At 47.1% G+C, this 24,115-nt stretch overlaps 1 protein-coding gene across 1 annotated transcript in view; it reads right to left on the bottom strand.

The window, feature by feature from the left end:
- Positions 1-619: 619 nt before the first annotated feature.
- KIF5A (kinesin family member 5A) overlaps positions 620-24,115 on the bottom strand; it is a 602,234-nt gene continuing 578,738 nt past the window's right edge. Inside the window, exon 29 of the mRNA XM_069230811.1 lies at positions 620-1,299. The gene's annotated coding sequence lies outside the window, so the exon portion shown is untranslated. The remainder of the gene's footprint in view (positions 1,300-24,115) is intronic.

Raw genomic sequence — 24,115 nt, 5'->3', positions numbered from 1 at the left:
TTGTTCTTCTCTTTTAGGTGCCAACCACTATTTTGATAGGACCCTAGTTAGATGTTTTCCAAATCAACATGTGACTGAAAATTGCTTTTGCATGAAGCCCAAACATGCTACTCGGATCAGAGGGTTAGTTTGGATGCCCAAAGTGTTGGCAAAAGTTATTAACCAAGAATTGATTTTGCTCACCTGTTGAATCTAGATGTATGCTATCTCTGTTGTTCTGTTATTAATGCTATTCATTTGTACTGTAACTCTTGAATGTCTAATGTTAAATGCATTAGTTAAACTGAGATTTTTCCGCTGCATTGGACAGCCTGTGTTGTTTGTATATGCCTATCATTTGGTTTTGAGATTAATTTATGTGATACTAGCATTGTTAATATAGGGAAATAAACTTTCTAATTATCCTAAAAGGCGTGGTTATTCATGGCCACATGGGTCATGATGCGTAAAGGATTACTGTATCAAAGTCTATAAAAATTGATTTATTGTTCATGTTATGTTGTTGCTGATCAGATTTTGAGTAAAGATTGTGTACATGGTGGAATCACTCTAAGTGTTAGTCAAAAGGTCCATCGAACCGCTAACCCGTTCCCTTATAAATAAATTACCAGAGATCAATGTAGGTCAGACGCGCTCTGAAGCTCCAACTTTAATCAAAAACACAGAGTTTAGCAGGCAAATCACATTCCTCTAGACTCAACAAAGCACTACAAAGTACTTAACTAAAGTGGGGGAACAACGTCTGGAAAACTTTGCATATAGAGACAGTCAAAAGCCAGACATCTTATTTCTTAAATGCCATCTTTTATTAGACAGTTTTCTTGTACAGAGATAATCCTATGTTGGTAATAACACACAGAGGGCCTGATTCTAACTTTGGAGGACGGTGTTAAACCGTCCCAAAAGTGGCGGATATACCACCTACCGTATTACGAGTTCCATAGGATATAATGGACTCGTAATACGGTAGGTGGTATATCCGCCACTTTTGGGACGGTTTAACACCGTCCTCCAAAGTTAGAATCAGGCCCAGAGTGCCTTAAGACAAATATACAACAGATATCTTCGTTTACAGAGATTAAAGTCTAAACACATGTGTTGTTACATTAATAAATACCTTGCAGAGACAGAATGGACAGACAAGTTAGCAGCTCTAGGGTTACAGTGCAGTAAGAGGTACAGTGTACAGAAGAAAGACATCGACATTTAGGTCATACATGGAGGATTATGTTCATTAGCAGAGGCCACAGGAAGCCTTGTTGCTGCATGCTTAGAGGAGGCCCCAGTCCCACTTACAAACTACAAGAAAAGGAGAAGGAGAGAAAAGCAAGTCACAAAGAGGATGCAGTGACACAATGTCTATTAGAAATGACAGATTGGACTATGGCATGCCATGTTTCCTCCATTAAGTTTATTCACTAAGGTCTAAGTTAATTCTCTAGAGTGACAAAAAGGCATTACAGTTTGTTAAGGCACAAGTGCAAATATCAGCCTGACAGAATAAAGTATTACTGACCTGTCCAGCTTTAACTCATCCATTGCGGGACATGCAAGATGATTAATCCTCCAAATTCAAGTGAAGATTCTGGATTGTTTTATGTAATATTAAATATTTTAACTACTTTAAACACTGTGTCAAAGTCATAGGAGATAAACAAAAATCAAAGGCCCTGTTCAGATATCCTCCACAGACAGAGAAAAAGAAATTAAGCTACAGCCAGAGGGTGCTGGCTTAACCACAGTGAAGGAATGATGATCAGCTGGAACGTACATTTCCAATAATGTGGAGATTATATACTGCTTTGCTAATTACCTCACAATCTTCACTTAACCTGAAGAATTATCCAACCAAGCAATGGAGTTCAGGCAAGTTACCCAGTTGGTGAAGAAATTGTACCAAGATCATTTGAAGTGAAAGTTACCTATCTGTCATTAAAGTTCACCTGCAAATGCCTCCCGATATTATCCAAAGAATCAATGCTAACCACATGGCCCATCATCACGCCAAAAGAAACTGACACCACTATGAAGTCCAACCACTCAGGGGCCTCATCGGACATGTGCCCCCCATGTCTACTCCAGAGTACTGCAAACCATCAGCACCATGCTCATACCCATTCTGAACAATTCACCTCTTCTGCGGCCTTCCTAGATGATTGGAAACATGCAACTATTGCTAAAATATCCCTCTGCAGACCCTTAAATACTCGCCATCTACAGACCAATCTCCCTGCTACTATTCTCAGCTGAGGTATTAAAGAAAATATTCAACTGACATCTCACCAAATACCTCAATGACCATGAACTACTTGACACCACTCAGTCTGGTTTCAGACCCAACCACAGCACAGAAACTCCCCTCATCACGTGATATCCGTATGACCCTGACATGGGTGCCCTCACCCACCTGGACCTCTCTGCAGCATTTGACAGTCTCCCACCCCAGCCCATCCTCATCCAACACCCACACAACATTGGAATTAAAGGACACACAATCCTATGGATCTGCCACTTCTTGACTGGAAGGACCCAGTCAGTCAGCCTGCCATAGTATACCTCGGACACCTGCAATCTCATCTGCATAATTCCGCAAGGATCCTCCCTGACCCCCATTCTCTTCAACGTATATATGATCCCTCTAGCTAGCACCATCTGCTCTCACAATATCAACATCCTCTCCTATGCCTATGGCATGCAACTCAATCAATCTCTCTCTCTCACAGACAAAATGTCCAATATGCGGATTAAGGTCAATAGCTGCCTGACTGAAATCACTCAACCAACTGTCTAAAGCTGAACACCTAAAAAACCGAAATCATGATCTTTGGGAAGAGCACTTCACTGTGTAGACCAAGCTAGCACCCACACCCACCTCTAGCACCAACACCAAGAAACCCAGGATCATCATTAAGAGGAAACTCAACATGGACGCCCACGTCAATGCAGTCACCACCTCTTGCTTCCATACCCAGAAGATGGTGAGGAAGATTTTCAAATGCCTTCCAATCAGCACCTGGAAAACCGTCATGCACGCCCTGAACACAAGCAAGCTGAACTATGGGAACACCCTCTATGCCAGGATCAGCAAAATAAACTCACCAGAAGGCTGCAGACCATTCAGAACTTGGTGGCCAGAATCACTTTCAATCTCCCACACCACATTCATGTCACACCACACCTGAAGGAGTTCCACTGGCTCCCTGTTCACAAACAAGCACAATTAAAACTCCTTGCCCATTCTTTTAAAGACATTACATAAAACTGTCCCAGCCTACCTCAATAATCGCATCTGCTTTCACAAACCTTCCAGACACCGCTCCACGCCCGAACTCATACTTGCACAAATCCGACGCATATGGAAACCAGATCTAGCAGTCGAGTCTTCGCCTACATCGCTCCAAAAGCATGGAACAACCTGTCACTACACAGAAGCATTTCCTCCCCACTCCTTGAATTCTACAAGAAGCTGAAGACTTGGCTTTTCTAGTAGTCCCGCTAGGCCTTAGGTGTGCCTAGACTAACACCTGCTCAGTGCCAGGATACCCTCCCAGGTGACAGTGTGCTCTACAGACCTGCCTAACATAACATAAAATGAGTACTTTTCATTGGAAAGTAATATGGGGCCAGATGTATCAAAGTACCAATTTGCATTTCCTAAATAGCAAATTTTAAGAAATTGCTATTTGAGAAATGCAAAATGGTATGTACGAAAATAGAGAATCCCTCCCTAATAGCACTTTCTTAAGATTTGCAATCGCAATTAGGGAATCGCTATTAGGGAATGGGACTCCATTCTTCATGATGGGCCTGAAGGCCCATAGGTGCAAATAGTTTTGCATTTCCTAATTTGCGAATTCCTTGTTAATGCACATCCAAGGGTGCTGGGGGCCTAAGGCACCCCTTGATGCAACCCACCCCCCAAAAATTGCACATCACATATGCCCTAGGGGCATGTGTGCGCTACATGGCATTTTTGAAAATGCATTTTTAATGCATTTTTAAAATTGCACATGGTTACCACCAAATTGGATTTGGTGGTAATTGCATTTCCTAAATGTCTAGTTTGCATTTAGGAAAGGCATGATACATGTGCATAGGAAATCACAAATAGGAATTCTATTCGGAGTCGCAATTTTAGTGAATTACTAAAAATTTCCATTCCCTAAAATTGCACTGCAATGCCTTTCATATATTGTGAAAGGCGATTTTGCATTTGCAAACAGTGGAATCTTGCGATTCGTACTGTTTGGGAATGCAAAATATATTGATACATCTGGTCCATGGTTTCATAGACACCCCTGCTACCACAAGAATTCATGCCACCTCCTGACTGAGTAAAAAGGGCATGGATCACAGTTTCAGTGATTATTCAGATTGAGGGAAGAGCCAGGTTTCCACTTTATTTTAAAAGGAAAAGCCATTCCTGCCTTTCCTGAGCCTTTTGGAAAGGACTCCTCCACTTAATGTGCACAGAACAAATTTAAGATGGATTTGTGGGAGAAAGTAAGGTTTATCCACCTATTGGTTGAGGGGAAAGCAATCTGAATTAAGTGGATATATGTAATTCAAAATGGTTATCTAGGAATCCCTAGAAACAGTTGTACACTAATTGCAATCTTAGCTAGGAAGAATGGAGATAGGTCAGAGAAGATGGCAGAGTTGGAGGGGAATGTGAAGAAGCTACCAGAGAGTCACAAAAAAAAACAAAGGCACCCAAAATACGGCACAAGCTCACCATGGCTCGTACACAACTGAGAAGGCTTGGTATGGACAGGACAGAGTATGCCTTGCTTAGGGTCACGCAAACATTCTATGCAGATTGAGCATGCAAGCTGCTGGCCAGCAGACTTGGAGCCAATGTCATGATAAAATAGTTAAGAGGCTATTAAATCAGTAAAATTAGATGGTTAAATATGCCACAAGCATAGAAGAAGAGTTCAGTGACTTCTATAAAACCTTACACAGAGTGGAATGAAAACCTATAGGGTCTACTTGAGGATATTTATGGAAGGCGTACACATGCACACACACACACACACATTTACTTACAGCAATGGATTGAAACAAAAAAAGTAATGTCGGGCATTGTTAGATGACAACCCAAAGAAATCACCTGTCCTTGATGGCTTCATGCCCCTTTTCTACAAAACACTCTGCCAAATGCTCTCAACCATCCTGACCACCTTATTTAATTAATTTTAGACATAACATTGCTTTTGTGGTCAATGTGCGAAGCCCTGATTACAGTTGATCATACAAGACACCAATACACAATTGGCCTAAGCCTTGCAAATGTCCAATGCTATGCTTTAGCTACAGAGCAATCTCTTTACATAATACAGATGCAAATCTCTTCACAGGGATTCTAGTCTTATGCATGTCACCATATATGGCTGGTTTGATAAACCAAGAACACAGTGGCTTAATCCTCCATAGACAATGGGCCAGATTTAGAGTTTGGCGGAGAGGGCTACACCGCCACAAATGTGACAGATATCCCGTCTACCATATTATGACCCCATAATAGCCTATGGAGATCGTAATATGGTGAACGGGATATCTGTCATGTTTATGATGGAGTAACCCGCCCGCCAAACTCTAAATCAGGGCCCATGTAGTGATATCAGAAAAAGGGAGTTACACAACATAAATGTTACAATGACCCATAAGAAATCACTGCTTCTAGCTACTGATCCCGAAAAAGAGTTTGATAGTGTACATTGGCCATACTTAAAGGAAACCTTTTAGCATTTGGGATTCGGCCCTAAATGTTGCAGATGGGTCTTTTGCAAGTACAAAATCTGTGAGCCACAGTTTGAGTAAATGGAGTACCTTCAAACCTTTTCCCCAAACAAAAAGTGGCGGGCAGGGTTGACCACTTTCCTTCATGCTATTTGCTTCTACATGGAGCCAATGGTGTAGAGAATGAGAGCAAACAACATTACATGAGTCACAATAGGTAAAAACATGCATAAATTAAGTCTGTAGGCGGATTACATCCTGGTTGCACTTGCTAATCAAATCTATTCTCTCCTGGCCCTGGTCACCGAATTGAAACAATTCAGTAAAGCCACCGGCTTCATTCTGAATCTATAAAAGTCACAAATCCTAAACTGCCCAGTTCCACAGGAACATCAAGACATACTCCTTCGGCAACTCCTGAATAAATGGGACAAACATTCAATTTCCTACTGGGATTTGCAACCAGACGCATCCTTGAGGCTTACAACCATGGTGAACTATAACTACTTCCTACACACTATACACCAGGAACTCCGAACATGGTAGCAATACACACTGTCATGGTGGGGCAAAATAACCACCATCAAAAGTAACACCTTTCCCAAGTTACTACTCATTTTTCAATCAGTGACCCCTAAAGAAACTGCAAGGAGCAATATAATGTTTCATCTAGGCTGGGGAAAACAACCAAAGTGGCTCGGAAAGTATCATATAAACGTCTGGAGGAGGAAGGGCTTGGCGTTCCTAACATCTGGAGGAGGGTGGACCGAACTGCATTACATAGTGGAGCTGGGGCAGAAGTGAATATGAAAAGGATTGGTTTTTCATGGGTCAGCTCATAATGGGACTCCATATTTGGAAAATCCCATGTCCACCCAAAAACACAGAGCATGGGGTCTGTACTCTAAGGAACAGACTTACAACATTCCCCTCAGCACTTATCTGTATTATGAGCAAAACCACCCTCTCTCTGGCCTGTAAGGGTGAAGAGTTAATCAAATGGGGCAAACAGGGTTGTAACAGGATTAGTATCCTCTACAAAGAAATTATTCAATTTAAACAACTCAAGTTAGAATCCACACTAGCAGTGAGAGAGTGTCTGTGCTACTTGCAGATTAGACACTGAATAACAAATAAAGCAATGAAACCAAATGCCAGTAGATCACTGACCACTTACTGGTGATAGTTGATCAGAAAACCCACTAATAGACAATTTCCCTCCAAAATCTAAAAGGTGCTTTCACAATCTGACAGTCAGCGTAAAACACATAGCAGATGACATGGGAAGATTAACTAGGCCAAACATTATCAATAAAGGAATGGAGGAGCTCTTGAAAGGTCAAGGGTCACTGTCAGAAGCACCGCTGGTAAAGATGCAATGATTAAAAACTCTTCTTACTGGTATTTGACTGTAAAAAAATGCCCCTTTTGGCATACCCCCTCCCTCCACACTTTTTGCCCGATATTGGTGCTGACTTGACTGAGATTGTGGTGGGATCCTGCTAGCCGGGCACCAGCACCAGTGTTCTTTCCCTAAAACTACCCCAGGCACACTTCTAAGTCCCTTGTAAAAGGTACCAATGGGTACCAAGAGGTCTGTGACCAGGGAGGGTCCCTAAAGGCTGCAGCATGTATTATGTCACCATAAGAGCCCCCTCACCAAGCACATGCACATTGCCAATGCAGTTTGTGTGTGCTGGGGGAAGAAAAAAGTAAAGTTGACATGGCATTCCCCTCAGGATGCCATGCCCACCAACCACTGCCTGTGGCATAGGTACGTCACCCCTCTAGCAGGCCTTACAGCTCTAAGGAAGGGTGCACTTTACCACAGACAAGGGCATAGCTGCATGAGCAATATGTCCCTACAGTGTCTACGTCCATTCTTAGACATTGTAAGTGCAGTGTGGCCATTTAAAGTACATGGGCTGGGATTTTGTCATTACGAACTCCACAGCTCCATGATGGCTTCACTGAAGACTGGGAGTTTGGTATCAAACTTCTCAGCACAATAAACCCACACTGATACCAGTGTTAGACTTATTGTACAATGCACCCAGAGGGCATCCTAGAGATGCCCCCTGTATTTTAGCCAAACTTCTAGTGCAGGACTGACCAGCCTGCCACTTCCAGACAAGTTTCTGACCTCACTGGGTGAGAGCCTTTGTGCTCTCTGAGGCAAGAAATAAAACCTACACTGGGTGGAGGTGCTTCACACCTCCCCCTGCAGGAACTGTAGCACAAAGTGGTGTGCCTCAAAGGCTCATGCCTCCTGTTACTGTGCCCCAGGGCACTCCAGCTACTGGAGATGCCTGCCCACCGGACAAAGCTCCACTTTTGGTGGCAAGTCTGGTGGGAAAATTAGGGAAAACAAGGAGCAGTGACAACGTCAGCTAGGACCACCCCTAAGGTGTCCAGAGCTGAAGTGACCCCCTCCCAGCAGAATCCTCCATGTTGGTGTGGAGGACAGGGACCAATAGGGTTAACTCTGTGTCCTCCTCGCCAAAGGGAGTGGACATTGGAAGGGTGTGTCGCCCTCAGGCTCAGTAGCCATTGGCTACTGCCCCCTACCCCTGTAGTGCCCCTAAATCCAGGATTTAAGGGATCCCCTAGAACCAGCTTACCAGATTCCTGTTGACCTCAAGAAGACAATAAGAAGAAAGAAGGAGGACTGCTAAGCTGACCCCCAGCAGAGAAGACTGCAGACACCAACTGATTTGGCCCCAGCTCTACCGGCCTGTCTATAGCTTCTGAAGCCCCTGCTACAAAAAGGCGACACATCCTACAGGACCAGGGACCTCTTCAAAACCCCAAGAGGACTGCCTGCCCACCAGAGGACCAAGATCTCCCGAGGACAGCAGCCATGTCCACAAAGAAACTGCAACAAAGGACTCCAGAACTGCCCCAGATCCGCAAGCCCTCGCCACTCTGCACCCAATGTCCATGCCCCGTGTCCAGGTGGCCTACTTGTCTAGAGCAGGTCCCCAGATGAGTCTGACCTAGTGTCCACCCTGGGTTGACCCCTCCTGACCAACAAAACAACACCTGCAGACTAAATCCAGAGGACTCCCCTGCCTGTGAAGGATCTGGACGAAGATACTCAATGCCAAAAGGTACCCTGCACCTGCAGCCCCCCTCGCCTTGGGGAACCCGACCTCTGGTGCATAAATTTGCAGCAGATGGCCCTCCTCTCTGTCCAGCCTGTGATTTCCCTGAACCTACCTCCTGGACCCAGCCTACAGCTTCTTGTGACCCCGGAACCCCCTATTGAAAGGCATTGGGAGCCCGACATTGAGTTTGCACCCTGCACCTGACCGCCACTGTGCTGCTAAGGGTGGGTGTTTGGTGCTGACCTGTGGCCCTCCTGGGTGCTCTTCTTAACCCCTCAGGTCTGCCCTCTGAAGACGCGGGTACTTACCTGCTGGCAGAATCAATTCCTGAGTGCTCCCAGTCTCCATGGGAGCCCATTATAAATCTTGCAGCAAGTTTGACCTCTGCACCTGGCCGGCCCTGTGATGCTGGTGAGCGATGTTTGGGGTTAACTTGAACCCCAACCTGTGGACATCCTAACCCCTGGACACTGGAACTGTGAGTCTTCTACTTACCTCAAAACTGTACTAACCTTTCTTCCTCCTAGAACTGTGTTTGAAAATTGCAGTGTCAACTTTTAAAACAAATTATTGCCATTTATTTGAAAACCGTTTAACTTGCCAAATTTAAACAAAGTTGTGTTGATACATATGCTTGCTACTTACTTGCAAATGTACTTACCTGCAATCGGAATCTTGTGGTTCTAGAAGTAACGTAACAAAATCTATTTTTGCTATATAAAAACCATTGGCCTGGAGTTAGTCATTTAGGGCCAGATGTAGCAAAGGTTTTTACCCATTCTGTGTCTATGGGAAAAAGTGTTCGTACATATGGCCCTTCGTGTGTGCTTCCTTTATTGCCTGTGTGTATACAACAAATGCTTTGCACTACCCTCTGATAAGCCTAACTGCAGGACTACACTACCACAAAAGAGAGCATTAATATTATCTACTTTAGCCTCTGTTAAGCCTCTGGGGAACCCCTGGACTCTGTGCATACTATATCTCATTTTGATATAGTATATAGAGAGCCAGCTTCCTACACTGACACGCCAGATAGATCACATACCTGGAACCCAGAGAAATCAGGAGTTTGCTGGAGAGGGTGTGGGAATCCAGACATCCTACTTCACCTGCTTTGGCATTACTCCAAGCTAAACAAATATTGGAAGTCCTCAATGAAGTAGATTCTATCTTTGACACACAGTCCACAGATTCCCAACAAATATTATCCTGTACCATTCCAAACAAATATTATTTTTCCTTATTCTCATTCATGTGGAAACAAATGGTCCATCTGTCTGTGCAGCAAAAGGAGTGATTAACTCACTTTAGGGTATAATGAGACCCTCTGATCATGGGGCCTGTCCATATCAGATCTGAAACCTGTTGGGAATGGAGAGAATACCTTTTATCATGGGAACACGATAGCACAAGTTTGGAAATCACATGGACCCCACTTTCTTCTTTCCTTTCTAATGAATTTCATGAGCTCATATACCCCAGACGAACAGGTTTCTTACCTTCTGTGATGCCTTATCCGGTAGAGACTCTATCTAGCTGCAGATTCTTTACCTTTGAATTATCCCCAGACATCAGACTGGATCCAGAATTTTTTTGTGAGCAGTACCTTATGTGTTGGTAGGTGGCGTCGTTCAGTTTCTTGTAGTATCATCTGCTACCGGAAGAGACGTGTGCGGTGCCTACATAGGCAGCACCCTAGCAAGCTGATGTCAGTTTCTCTTCAAGACTTTCCACCCCAGGAGCACGAAGCCGTGAAGAACACTGACCACTGGTGTGTGGAACAAGGGCCCTGAAAAGGGACTCGCCCTGCACTCAAAAATCTGTTCCCAGAGCACGGAGAATGAGTGGGTCAGTAAGGAATCTGTGGGTAGGTGGAGTCTCTACCACATAAGGCGTTAAAGAAGGTAATTAACATGTCCATCTGATAGACACTTCTAACCGTAGATGTATTACCTTAGGATAGCTACCCAAGCAAGACCTCTCCGAAGGAGGGTCTCTGAACCCGATTTATACTAGAAATTTCTGTGGGACCGAACAGACAAAGTTCCCGTCACAACGGACCTGACTGTCCAGGCAGTAGTTTTTGGTGAACCTGAGCAACAAGGCCCACGTTGGTACCTAGCAGATGTCCAGGACAGGAACATTGCGTGCTAACACACTGGTCGCAGCTTTTGTTCTGCTGGAATGAGCACTCAACCCTCTCTATGGATTGCTACATGGCCAATGCATAGTTCAACATACCCAATGAAGAGTTGAAACAGTTTTGTGCGGTCATGGTAGAATGACAACACTCTTTTTTTGATCCAGTTGGTGGAGTCTCCCTTCTTCCTTGGAGGGATGAGGTGGAGCGTAAAAAGTAGACAAAGCGATGGAGTGTACTGTATGGTATGGGTGACTACCTTTGGCAAGAAGGATGCTCGAGTCCAAAGGACCAGCTTGTCTGGGAAAAAAAAGATGTACGGAGGCTGAGATGACAGTACCTGCAGTTCACTGATCATCTGGGCAGATTTAAATGCCACCAGAAAGGCTACCTTGAAAGCAAGGAGCTTAAGCGGGGAGGTCTGAAGTGGTTTAATAATGAGTGCACATTAGAAAGGTAAAAACCAAGTTAAGGTCCCCTTGAGGCACAACGAAAGGGGTTGTAGGAAATGTGTTGCTGATCGTTAAGGAACCTATTTACAAATGGGGGCTTGAAAAGGGAAGACTGATCTGGTAGCTGCAGAAAGGTAGAGATAGCAGATAAATAATCCTTCAACATGCCCAATGCAGAGCCCTGCTGGGCCAGGAGAAGGATAAACAAAATAACCTGGAAAAGGGGTGCAGATAAAGTGTCAACCTGTTTGACTGTACACTATGCCACAAACCTGCTCCACTGACAACAGTATATGTCTTTATAGAGGGACGCCGAGAAGCCTAACTAACATTACAGACTTTAAGCGGAAGGTTGAAAGCTATCAACTCTTGCCGCTCAATCTCCATGCATGAAGGTAGAGCGTTGACTGGTTCGGGTAGAGAACCCTCCCATGCTGCTGTGACAGGAGATCCTCTAAAGGGGCAGCCTGATCAGAGGGTTGATGGACATGCTCAACAGCTCGGTATACCAGACTCTCCAAGCCTAGTCTGCAGAGTTTGGATTTGGGCCCGGTTGTTCCTGATTTTCTTGAGCACTTTGGGCAGGAGTGGTATAGGTCGAAAGGCATATGGGAGTCCTGAGCTCCACTCAAGATGAAAAGTGTCTCTGAGCGAGAGTTGTCTTGGAAACTCCAGCATATAGTACTGCTGACATTGTGCATTCGCAGTGGTGGTGAACATATATAACCAAGTCTGTCCCCACTGCTGAGAGAGACCTTGCACCACCTTTGGTTGGCGACGCCACTCATGATCCCCTAGGCATCTTCAGCTGAGTTTGTCTGCTGTGGCGTTCAGGGAGCCCGCCAGGTGTTGAACCACCAAGGAAATGCTTTGAAGTTACAGCCAAGTCCAGAAGCGCAGGGCCTCTTGACAAAGGGTTTACAATCCCACCCCAGCCTGTTTTTTACTGTACCGCATGGCAGTGGTGTTGTCCTTGAACACTCGCACTAGCATTCTCTTCATGGAGGGTAGGAAGGCTTTCAAAGCCAATCAGACTGCACACAGTTTTAACAGGTTGATGTAGAGGCAGGATTACACTGGAGACCAGAGTCCTCTGATCCCTACCTCTCCCAGATGTTTGCCCCATTCTAGGAGTGATGCATCTGTCAAAACCATCAGATCTGGTTGGGGAAGGGAGAGGAGTCTGCAGCTGACCCAATCCCGGTCTGTCAGCTACCACTGCAAATCTTTTGCATTGTCCTCTGAGATATGGACCATGTTGCAGAGAGAGTCCCCTGATACTGCACTCACTGAAACTTCAGGTTCCACTGCAGAGCCCACATTGGTCTGCAGACATGGGCCACAAACAGGATGGAATGAGGCCCAGGAACCTTAGAGTCAGTCTCCCTGAAACCCATGGTAGAGGCTGAAATATTGGTTTTCATAGCCTGAATATCCTGGACTTGCTCTTTGGGGGGATAAGCCCAAATCTGCACTGTGTTCAGAACATAGCTGATGAAAGGGAGCATATGAGAAGGGATCAGGTGTTACTTTGGCAAGTTTATAGTGAACCCCAGTGAATGCAGGAGGTCCGCCATAGTCTGGAGGTGGGAGACGACCTCCTGGGGTGAGTCTACCTTCAACAGCCAGTCGTCGAAATACGGGAAGACTGTTACCCCTGATCTCTGCAGATGAGCTGCAACCACTGCCATCACCTTGGTGAACACCCGAGTGGCTCTGGTAAAGCCAAAGGGGTAAATGGAAAAACAACAAGGTGATGGAAGAAATCCTTGAATTAATCTCAGCCATTGACAATCACTCAGGGCCGTATCCCAATCCATCATTTCTTGCCCACCATGCCACCTCAGTTTGGACCTAGCCATATTTAAATCAGTCTTGACCTCGTGCCTCATGGGAACAGTCCTGCCCAAACTACCAGGCCAGGTCATCTCTGAACTGGAACATCTGCAATCTAGGACTGGTTTCATCCTAGTTAGGGCACTTACCAGGTATAGCTTGGTTCCAGTGGCACAGTGAGCCCAGAACCCACTTCTGGACATATCCGGCACACTCAGGGCAACAAATGCAAAAACAAGGTAGCAGATGGAATTCTTGAATTAATCTCAGCCACTGGATATCGCTTGGACTGCATCTCAATCCATAATATCTTTGCCCACCATGCCACCTCACTCTGGACTCGGTTATATGCAAATCAGTCATGACCCTGCTTCTCATGGGAACAGTCCAACCTGAACTGCCAGGTCAGATCCTCCCTGAACCAGAACACAAGCACGCTAGGACCAGATGAGCCCCAGAGAGGACTCTTCAGCCAGGAAAGCTTGGTTCCAGTGACACAGAGAGCCCAGGACCCACGGCTGGGCATACCTGGTGCACTTAAGGTGCAAATGCAAAAACAAGTTGATGGATAAAATGGTTGAATTAATCTTAGCCACTGGTGATTGCTCGGGCTCTATCACAATCCATCATTTTTTTGCCCACCATGCCACCTCATTTTCGACCCAACCATATGCAAATCAATCTTGACTCCTCCTGGGAACAGTCCAGCCCAAACTGCCAGGCCAGGTCCTCTTGAAACCCGAACACGAGCAAAGTAGGACTGGTTTCACCCCAGTGAAGGCTATACAGCCAGGTATAACTTGGTTCCAGTGTCACAGTGATCCCAGGGGCCACATCTGGGCATATCTGGCACACTGAGGGCGGCAAATGCAAAAACAAGCATTGGAAAAGCCAACAGGTCTCACCTATGTGAGAGCTATTGGCTCTGCCAATGTGTTTTAGCCATGTTGCAGAGCTACATGGCTAAAAGTTATAATTGAAAAAAGCACTATAAGCTTTTTTTTACCTTCCATTGTCAGTGCTTTTTTTAGATAACTTTTAGCTATGCTGCTCTACAACATGGCTAACAACCACCGGCAAAACCAATAGCTCGCCACCAGTCCAATATGCTCTGCCAGTGCTTGCTAGTAGTGACAAACACTTGTGCCTCTGAAGGGATGCAAAGGGTGGATGGTTTTGGTAAGATGAAACAGATGTGTGACAATCTCAGGCCAATCCAGTGCTTTTGAGAGGCTAGCAGGGCTAAGTCAGAGCCATCGTATAAGGGGAACATCTGTGAATTCTCATTTAGGCTGCTTAGTTTAACAGCCCACAGATGAAATGTGGGTGTGGGCAACATGTACAGAGGTGGGGGTGTCCACCAAGGATAACAGGAGGTAGGGTGGCAGGCAACAGGACAGAGAAAAACACTTTGACACGTCCAGGAATTGCCACGTCATAGAGTTTTTTTTCCTATAGAGTGCCGGGAGGAATACAGACAAATAAATGAGTGTGAGGGAAGATGCAACACGGAAAACAGAAGGGTGGGGGCAGAGGCATAGCTTGGTCATTAAGACTGGGGGGTGTGAACTTCAGATTTTAAGACAATTAGGCTGGCATATAACGTTTAAATACTTTATACAACAAGCAGTGTGTGCGAGAGGCACCTAAAGAGCAGTGGAAAGGAAGAGGAATACAGATTGGTAGGAGTAATGAGAGAGACAACACAATATTTTGTAAATTAACCAATATTTTTGAGGAATTACAAAACACAGAGGGAGAGAATATGTTAGCGTTTTTGTGCGTTTTTGTCTGTGTGTATGTAAAACTTCCTGCTGAAATCCGACAGACATCTCACAATACCTGATTGAAAGCACCTGCACCCAATTATTTTTCAGAAAATACATTTATTAGGGGGGTGTAACACCCCAAACCTCCCCCACCCCATGAAGCTACGCCCCAGGGTGGGGAGTGATGCAACACAGGTAACAGGAGGTTGGGGATGGGATATACGATGCTATACAGACAATGGGAGAGTTGGGAGTGTGATATAGGATGCTACAGAGACAAAAGAGGGTGGAGTGTGGTAGAAGAAGCACATTATATACAACTGAACGGCACTGGTGTCCAATTTAGCCACTTGCTTTGCGCCCAACACATTTAAAGAGTTAATTAAAATTAATACCCCAATTACGGGTAAACCTGAATTAGTAGTCTTATGTACTCAAAAAATGTTAAAACTGCAATCATTTGTTCTCTATTTCATGTATCATAAAACACATTGATGATACCCTGGGAAAAGGAATTCATTGATCATAAATAAGAATTCAGTAAGCGATAATCACAAATTTATGAAATTGCTTCATTTTAAAACAAGCAGAATGAAGTCCTTCGCAAATCAAAATAACATTATTTTAAAACGTGCTAAACGACAAATATCACACGAAGATGCATATTTCGTTTTAGCACCCTTGCTTGAAAAGACAAGATGAGATTTCAATAAAGCACACCTAACTTCTTTTTAAGAGAAAGTTACACTACACCGAGGCGAAAAGAGGTATGTAATTCTACATATGATGTTTATGTACACTATGGTGTACATTACATACAACATCAATTCAAGACAAATTCCAAACACTCTGTATCCACATTAGCTATGGCAATGGTGCAGTTTCTATCAATTTACCACTTACCACACCCAGGCTACATGTATGCCTCACTCGAAGCTGGCTACATTTAGGTGTACCTTGCAAACAGTAAATAAGGGTGTTGGTCTTTTTTAGGAAACGCGGCCAACATCTGTCAATCATAAAATCTCTAGCAAGGAGCGTCCTTCAATATGATTCTCCCTAAGCAGATTTAACAAAGGTCAAACAAACTCCAGCTACCGGAGTTCTCCAGAAGAAAACTGAATTGAGCATTCTCATTTTGCTATCCAGGGTTCAGGTAAGAATAAATGACGGCCTGCTACTGATATGTTTTACTGATGTAACAGGGGCTTAACGTAAAACAGTCGCAGCTCGCGGCAACCAGAAGGGGTGGGCTGGCGTGCCAGGGGGGTAGTCGGGGAATAAATAACAATTAAATTAAAAACACTTACTTCCTCGGCCTCACCGCTCCTCGGTCCCTCGTAGCTGCAGGCACAGGCTCCCAGCCTACCCTGCAGCCAATCCTGGCGCTGCTCAAAGCAGCAGCACCACTGGCTGGGATGCTCCTCCGCCCTAATGGAGGAGCCACCCCTGCGTAGTAATCATATTTACCCTGCGGACCCAGAAATATGGAGGTACTGCTCATAGAGAAATGGAGTTAAAAATGGAGGGTAAAAAGGCAATATCTGTAAGTGCGGGTCAGGGTGGCCAACAGGGGTCGGAGGCTGGGAGACTGTACAATGGAATGAAGGAAAGTAGAATTAAAAAAGCACTATAACGCGGCTAGCACTGGCCTCGTCATAACGCTCTTTTTTGTTAAGGTTGTGGAAGGCAGAAATACAGACACCAGAGGGTGGAGGTAGCAGGTAGAAATAGTACCTGAATCACAAATGGAGCAGCGAAAGAACACTAATTAGAATTAATCAATCTGTGCATGGTCCGTTCACTACACAGATGAAAGGAAGAGATGCTCAGCCCATGCTGGCCAATTAGGAAGCAGCAACGAAGAATGACAATCAAGTCAACCGAATGGGAAGCAACGGGTGGGTTGCAAGCCCTTTACTGTAAACAATACCCCTTGCGTTAAGAGCACTGCTACTGCGAGTTCGAGGCCCTCCACCACCCGCAGGCTCCCGCCTGCGCCTCATCACTGGTGTCTAGTGGTGACGTAAGTATTGTGTGGCTGTCTTGACGTTTTGTGTATCGTCTATTTTTCACTGCTTTTTTTGTCTCTTTTTGTGCCTTTTTCTCCTTTTCTTACAGCCTTTTAGCTGTTTTTATCCTCTTTTTGCAGTTCATTGCATTCCCCAGCTTTCGTGCTCTGTTGTCCTCTCCCCCTTCCCAAAACCCGCCACTGTGTCCCCTGCGGCCCCACCCCCCTCGCGCCCCATTCGCCCACCGCTCCCGCCTCCCAGATACTCCTCCCTCCCACCTCCCCTTCTTATTGGCAGCTGCTGCGTGGTGCACAGAGTGATCCCTGACCTGTATTAAGGTCGGGATTCGCTCCACATGCCGCACAGCTCCACCTGACTGCACCCGTGCCCTCTACCGCGCCCTCGCTGCTGCTGCGAGTTCGAGGCCCTCCACCACCTGCAGGCTCCCGCCTGTGCCTCATCCCTGGTGTCTAGTGGTGACATAAGTATTGTGTGTCTGTCTTGACTTGTATCATGTATTTTTCACCACTTTTTTGTCTCTTTTTGTGCCTTTCTCTCCTTTTCTTTCAGCCATTTAGCCGTTTTTCTCCTCTTTTTGCTGTTACTTGCATTCTCCAGCTTTGGTGCTCTGTTGCCCTCTCCCCCTTCCCAAAACCCGCCGCTGCGTCCCCTCCCGCCCCGCCCCCCTCGCACCACCACTCGCCCACCGCTCCCAGCTGCTCCTCCCTCCCACCTACCCTTCTTAATGGCGGCCGCTGTGCGGCAGCGCTGCTGGCGCACCAGAGGCAAGCCTGTCTGTGCCCTTCCGTGCAGGGACCGCGCCCAGCGCCAGACCCCCTGGCCCCCATGATCCCCACGCCTCCCGACGATACTACAGTGCCAACGCCCTCCACGCCCTCAACACCGCCCGTTCAGCCACCTGCTTCCAGGCCACCCCGAAGCTCATCCACGGACCCTTCTCCTGCCGGAGCTACAACTTCACCACCTCCCAAGCCGCTAAACCTCCGGCCAGAACCAAACACAACCACCTCAGTTGCATCCTCCTCAACACCCGCTCCGTCCACAAACACGCCGTCGAACTTTGGGACCTACTCATCTCATCATCCGCAGACGTCGCCTTCCTAACTGAAACCTGGATGACACCCTTCTCAGATCCCGACATCGCCATAGCCATCCCAGACGGCTATAAGATCACCCACAGAGATCGCACCAACCGACCAAGAGGAGGGATCGCCATAGTCCACAAGAACACTGTCAGAATCTCGACCAGCACCGAAGACGCCCTCGACAGCGCCTAAAACTTACATTTCCAGATTCACATCAACACCAACACCACCCTCAGAGGAACTCTCGTCTACAGACCCCCGGCCGCAGTTCAGTGACTCCATCGCCGACGTAATCAGCACTCACGCCCTTGCTTCTACAGACTAAATCCTCCTCAGCGACCTGAACTTTCACCTCGAGAACGCCGACAGCAACTCCACCGCCCTGCTCGACAACCTCGCCAACCTCGGTCTCAAACAACTCGTCATGACACCCACCCACTCCGCCGGCCACACTCTCGACCCCGTCTTCTACGTCAGCAGCTATGGTACCTTCAGCCACACCACCGAACTCCACTGGACCGACCACTGTTGCATCCACTTCACCTTCAAGAAACCTACCACGCACCACCACCCTCAACAGATCCTCTGCCGCAGCTGGAACAAGGTTACCGAAGACCAACTAATCTCCACCCTCGCCTAAGAACCACCACCCATCACCACCGACCCCAACACAGCCGCCCTCAACCTCAGACAATGGATAGAGGACTGTGCCAATACCCTCGCCCCGATCAAGAAACCCTCCAAGAACCACACCAGCACTAAGGCCATCTGGTTCACCACCGACCTCCAGGCATCCAAGCGGGAGTGCAGAAAGCTCGAGAGGAAGTGGCGCCACAAACAAACAGAGAGCAACCACACCGCCCTCAAGAACGCTATCGGCAAGCACCACCAGCTCATCCGGACCACCAAGAGATCATTCTCCAAGGAACGCACCGACAACAACGCTCACGACAGCAAAGAGTTCTTCAACATCGTTAAGGAACTCACCAACCCCAGGTCCTGCTCCAACGACACCCCTCCTTCGCAAGACCTCTTCGACTCCCTCTCCTCCTTCTTTCACCGTAAGATCACGAACATCCACGACAACTTCAACACCTCGACCCCCACGACAATCGCTGTCACCACAAACCCCGACTCACCGGACCACAACCACACCAACCTACTGCTCTCCTGGACACACATCAACGACGAGGATACCATCAAAACCATGAGCACCATCCACTCCGGTTCACCCTCCGACCCCTGCCCCCATGTCTTCAACAGAGCAAGCTCCATCATCGCCCCCCAACTCCGAATGATCCTCAACAGCTCCTTCGAGACCACCACCTTCCCGGAAAGTTGGAAGCACGCTGAAGTCAACGCCCTGCTAAAAAAAACAAAGCAGACCCAAGAGATCTCAAGAACTACTGGCCCATCTCCCTCCTCCCCTTCCCGGTGAAGGTCATTGAGAAGATCGTCAATGGCCAACTGACCTGCTTCCTTGAAGACAACAACACGCTGGACACTTCTCAATCCGGCTTCCGTAGCAAACACAGCACCAAGACCGCCCTCATCGCCGCAACCGACGACATCAGGACCATGCTCGACAAAGGCGAAACCGCAGCCCTCATTCTCCTAGACCTCTCGGCTGCCTTCGACACCATCTGCCACCACACCCTTGGCACACGCCTCCACGACGCAGGGATCCGCCACAAAGCCCTGGACTGGATCACCTCCTTCCTCTCCTGCAGAACCCAGAGAGTCCGCCTCCCTCCCTTCCTTTCTGGAGCCACCGAGACCATCTGCGGCGTTCCCCAAGGATCCCCACTCAGCCCGACCCTTTTCAACATCTACATGGCAACGCTCGGCAACATCATCCGGTCACACAACCTCAACATCAGCTACTATGCTGATGACACCCAGCTGATCCTCTCACTCACCAAGGACCCCGCCACCTCCAAAATCAACCTCCAAGATGGAATAAAGGCCATCACCAACTGGATGGAGATCAGCTGCCTGAAACTGAACTCAGACAAGACGGAGATCCTCATCCTCGGCTCCAACCCATCCACTTGGGACGACTCCTGGTGGCCGGCCACCCTAGGAACCGCACCGACACCCACCAACCATGCACGCAACCCAGGTTTCATCCTGGACTAATCGCTCACCATGACCCAGCAAGTCAATGCCGTCTCATCTTCCTGCTTCAACACCCTCCGCATCCTCCGCAAGATCTTCAGGTGGATCCCCACTGAAACCAGAAGGACGGTTACGCAGGCCCTCGTTAGCAGCAGACTGGACTAAGGCAACGCTCTCTACGCGGGAACCACGGCCAAGCTCCGGAAAAAACTACAACGTATACAGAATGCCTCCGCACGCCTCATCCTCGACATCACACGCCGTAACCACATCTCAGCCCACCTGAGAGATCTACACTGGCTCCCCATCAACAAGAGGATGACCTTCAAGCTCCTCACCCACGCTCACAAAGCGCTCCACAACGCCGGCCCTGCTTACCTCAATGCACGTCTCACCTTCTACGCTCCCAACCACCAACTCCACTCCACCAACCACGCCCTCGCCACCGTTCCTCGCATCTGCAGAACTACAGCTGGAGGCAGATCGTTCTCTCACCTTGCTGCCAAGACCTGGAACTCCCTCCCCGTCCACCTGCGACAGACCCAAGACCTGCTGACCTTCAGGAAATGAGTCAAGACCTGGCTACTCGAGCAGTAGCACCCCACCCAGCGCCTTGAGACCCCATCCAGTGAGTAACGTGCTCTACAAATATCTGATTTATTGATTGATTGTCATGCAAGACCTAACAAGGATGTGATGGATGGAATGCTTGAATTAATCTCATCCACTGGCAATCTCTCTGGCTGCATCCCAATCCATCATTTTTTTGTCCACCATACCACCTCAGTTTGGATTCTGCCATATGCAAATCACTCATGACCCTGCTCATTATGGGAACAGTCCAGCCCTAACTGTCAGGCTAGGTCCACACTGAACCGGAACACAAGCAACCTAGGACGAGTTTTGCCATAGTTAGGTGTCTTCAGCCATGTATAGCTTGGTTTCAGTGGCACAGTGAGCCCAGGACCCAAGTCTGGGCATACCAGCACACTTAGGGTGGCAAGTGCAAAAACAAAAAGGTGATGGATGGAATGCTTGAACTAATCCCAGCCACTGCTGATCGCTTGGGTCGCATCGCAATCCATCATTTTTTTGCCCACCTCAGTTTGGACATATACAAATTAGTCTTGACCCTGATCATCATGGGAACAGTCCAGCCCCAACCGCCAGGCCTGTCCTCCCTGAACCAGAACAGAAGCAACCTAGGACTGGTTTTACCCTAGTTAGGTCTCTTCAGCCAGGTACAGCTTGGTTCCAGTGGCACAGTGAGCCCAGGACCCGAGAGTATGTGCCCAAAAGGCATGCAATGTTCACCGACCAGATTGCCAGGCTGGCAGAAGAAAACATCTTCTTTCCCAAGGTATCCAGCCTCTTGAATTACCTGTCCGGTGGAGTGGTACAGAATGCACCAGAGTTTACTCTGGAAGTGGAGGCTTGGACCACCAAGCTCTCCCGGGTGGGGTACCAGGTGAGGAAATGTGGGTCCCCTGGGGTGGGGCAATGGTGGTGGGCAACTGTCCTATTTACAGGAGCTCCTGTGCAGGGCTTGGACCAGGGCCCAAGTACAACATCCGTGAGAGCTTAATTAAAAGGGAGAAGTGGTTCGGATGGGGTCCCTTCCGGCTGAAGCACCTCCGTCAAGATGTTCATCATGACAGCCACCGTGGGCAGCTGAAGGTCCAGGATCCAGGCCACTCTACTCACCTCCATAGCAAATGAGGGTTCAAGTATCTGGGGAGGAGTCCAGACCACTGGTATCCACCAGATCCTCACACCAGGTGTCCTCAGTGACATTTAGGGACTGGTATTCCTCAGGGTCTAGTGGGCCCTCCCAGTCACTACCAAGTTGTAGCCCATAGGAATAGGGCACAGGCTCTCATCAGGAAGGAATGCCTCCCATCAGCATCCGACTTGGCGTTGGACAATGCCCATTCAGTTTTGTGTTGGAGTTTGGGATGAGTAAGTAGTGGTGTCGCTGTTGGGTTCCAGCAGCACTGGAGAAGATCGAGGTGGTTCAAACTGTGCCAATCTGAATTTATCAATGGATCCAAGGGGCTCCACTGGCACCAGGGGTGAGCTGCTGGCAAAAGACCAGTACGGGCCCCTCTCAAACTTGTGAGGCCCAAGAGCATGCCATGGGGGATGGGAGGGCCAAATATGAGGTGCGTAGCCTTGAAATACTCATGGAATTGTCCGAGGGTCACTCCAGCTCCAGGAAATTCAGGGTGGTGCGGAGATCGCCCACTCAGGCCCCCTTGGGGTGCTTGGCACAACATTCAATGCAGGTCTTGGCATCGTGGTTGCGCTTAAGCTACCAGATGCAGACAAGTTGTGGATCTGTCATTGACATTTCTGGTGACGGTGACAGATGCCACAGGGCTTGAAACCTGCCTTCTTCGTGGACATCCCTGCCACAACAGGACACAATGTCTCAAAAATCCTTGATAAAATGGTTGAGAAAAAGTCAGTCAAAAAGTGATGGGGGTAGCTATTCTCGGGATATGCGCTAACTGCTGCGGAAATAAAAAGAACTGACATCAGCGCGCTGGGGTGGCACCCATGTAGGTACCGTGCACATAACCTCCACTGTGGATGATGACATGTGGAGCTGAATGGCGCCACCTACCGGTGTGCAAGAGTACTGCTCACAAAATATTTCCAGATCCCGTCTGACATTTGGGAATAATTCTCAGGTAAAGAATATGCAGCTAGAAATCTCTATCTCAGTTCTGCGCCTCACCTTCCAGACCAAATAACCACTAACGGACATCTCATAGATAGTGACCACTGCCATACTGCTTGGGGGAATAACACAGGTTCAACTATATAGGTAACACTTACATACTCTATTGAAAGAATAGATTAGCATCCTTGCTATTCTGGGATGGTGAGGGAAGGAAGTTTTTAATAAGTTACATTATTTAACCTTTCCTAGCCGGTATCAAGAGGTAGATAAGTTTATGTGTTCTTCATCAAAACTCAATAAAAGGAATTGACCCAGAAGATTTTTGTATTATTAATTTACTGAGGATTCCTAGCCAGAACATGGAGACTATTCAAGTGAACAGATCACAGATATAATGCTAGAGAAAAATAAACATGCCATTTATCAAGTGCTGAGCATAATGGCTGTGGCAGTACAACCTTGCAACTCTCAAATAACATATACAACAAAGCAAGGAACATTTCACGATTACCTCACTCAGAGAACTGGGAGAACAATAGAAATAACAGAGCAGCAATGCAGACTTCACTAAAACAGACATTATAAATATCAAACTTCGCAGTCCGTGTGCACTTTCCCATCATGCAACAGAGGTAAAAAGAGGAAGTTGCACTGGCAATCCCACCTATTCAACACAAAGAGAATCCTACAGCACAGAAAAGGTAGTGCCAGCCAGTCAAAAATATGTTTATTCACATACAACCAATTAAGTGAATGTATACATAAACAATATCCACTGCAATACAGGAAGGGTAGTACATGAGTCCTGCACTCCTTCAGAGCAGTCACGTAGCAACCATTGAAAAATCAAAATGCATTTGAAGCCTTGTTGACAGAGTGAGAGAGTAGTAGCTCAGTGTCCATCCTCATGAAATCCACAGGTTTATAACCAAGATGACAGAAAAACAGTGATAATGTTTTAGGAAAAGTCTTTCCAATGAGAACTCATTTCATACACACCCCTCAAACACAGCTAGAAATTGTTGACTTTGGAACACCACCCATTTAGAGGCCTTTGAACCATATGTGTTCAAGGAAGTAAAGATGCAGCTAACAGCCCCTTCAAGCACAAAGTCCTCCTCCTTGTGCATCTCGTCAAACGTAA

This window comes from Pleurodeles waltl, chromosome 4_2 (assembly GCF_031143425.1).
Source record: "Pleurodeles waltl isolate 20211129_DDA chromosome 4_2, aPleWal1.hap1.20221129, whole genome shotgun sequence".
NCBI classification, from domain to species: Eukaryota; Metazoa; Chordata; class Amphibia; order Caudata; family Salamandridae; genus Pleurodeles; species Pleurodeles waltl.
The sequence above is the reverse complement of the archived record's forward strand: the minus strand, read 5'-3'. Positions and strand labels throughout refer to the sequence as shown.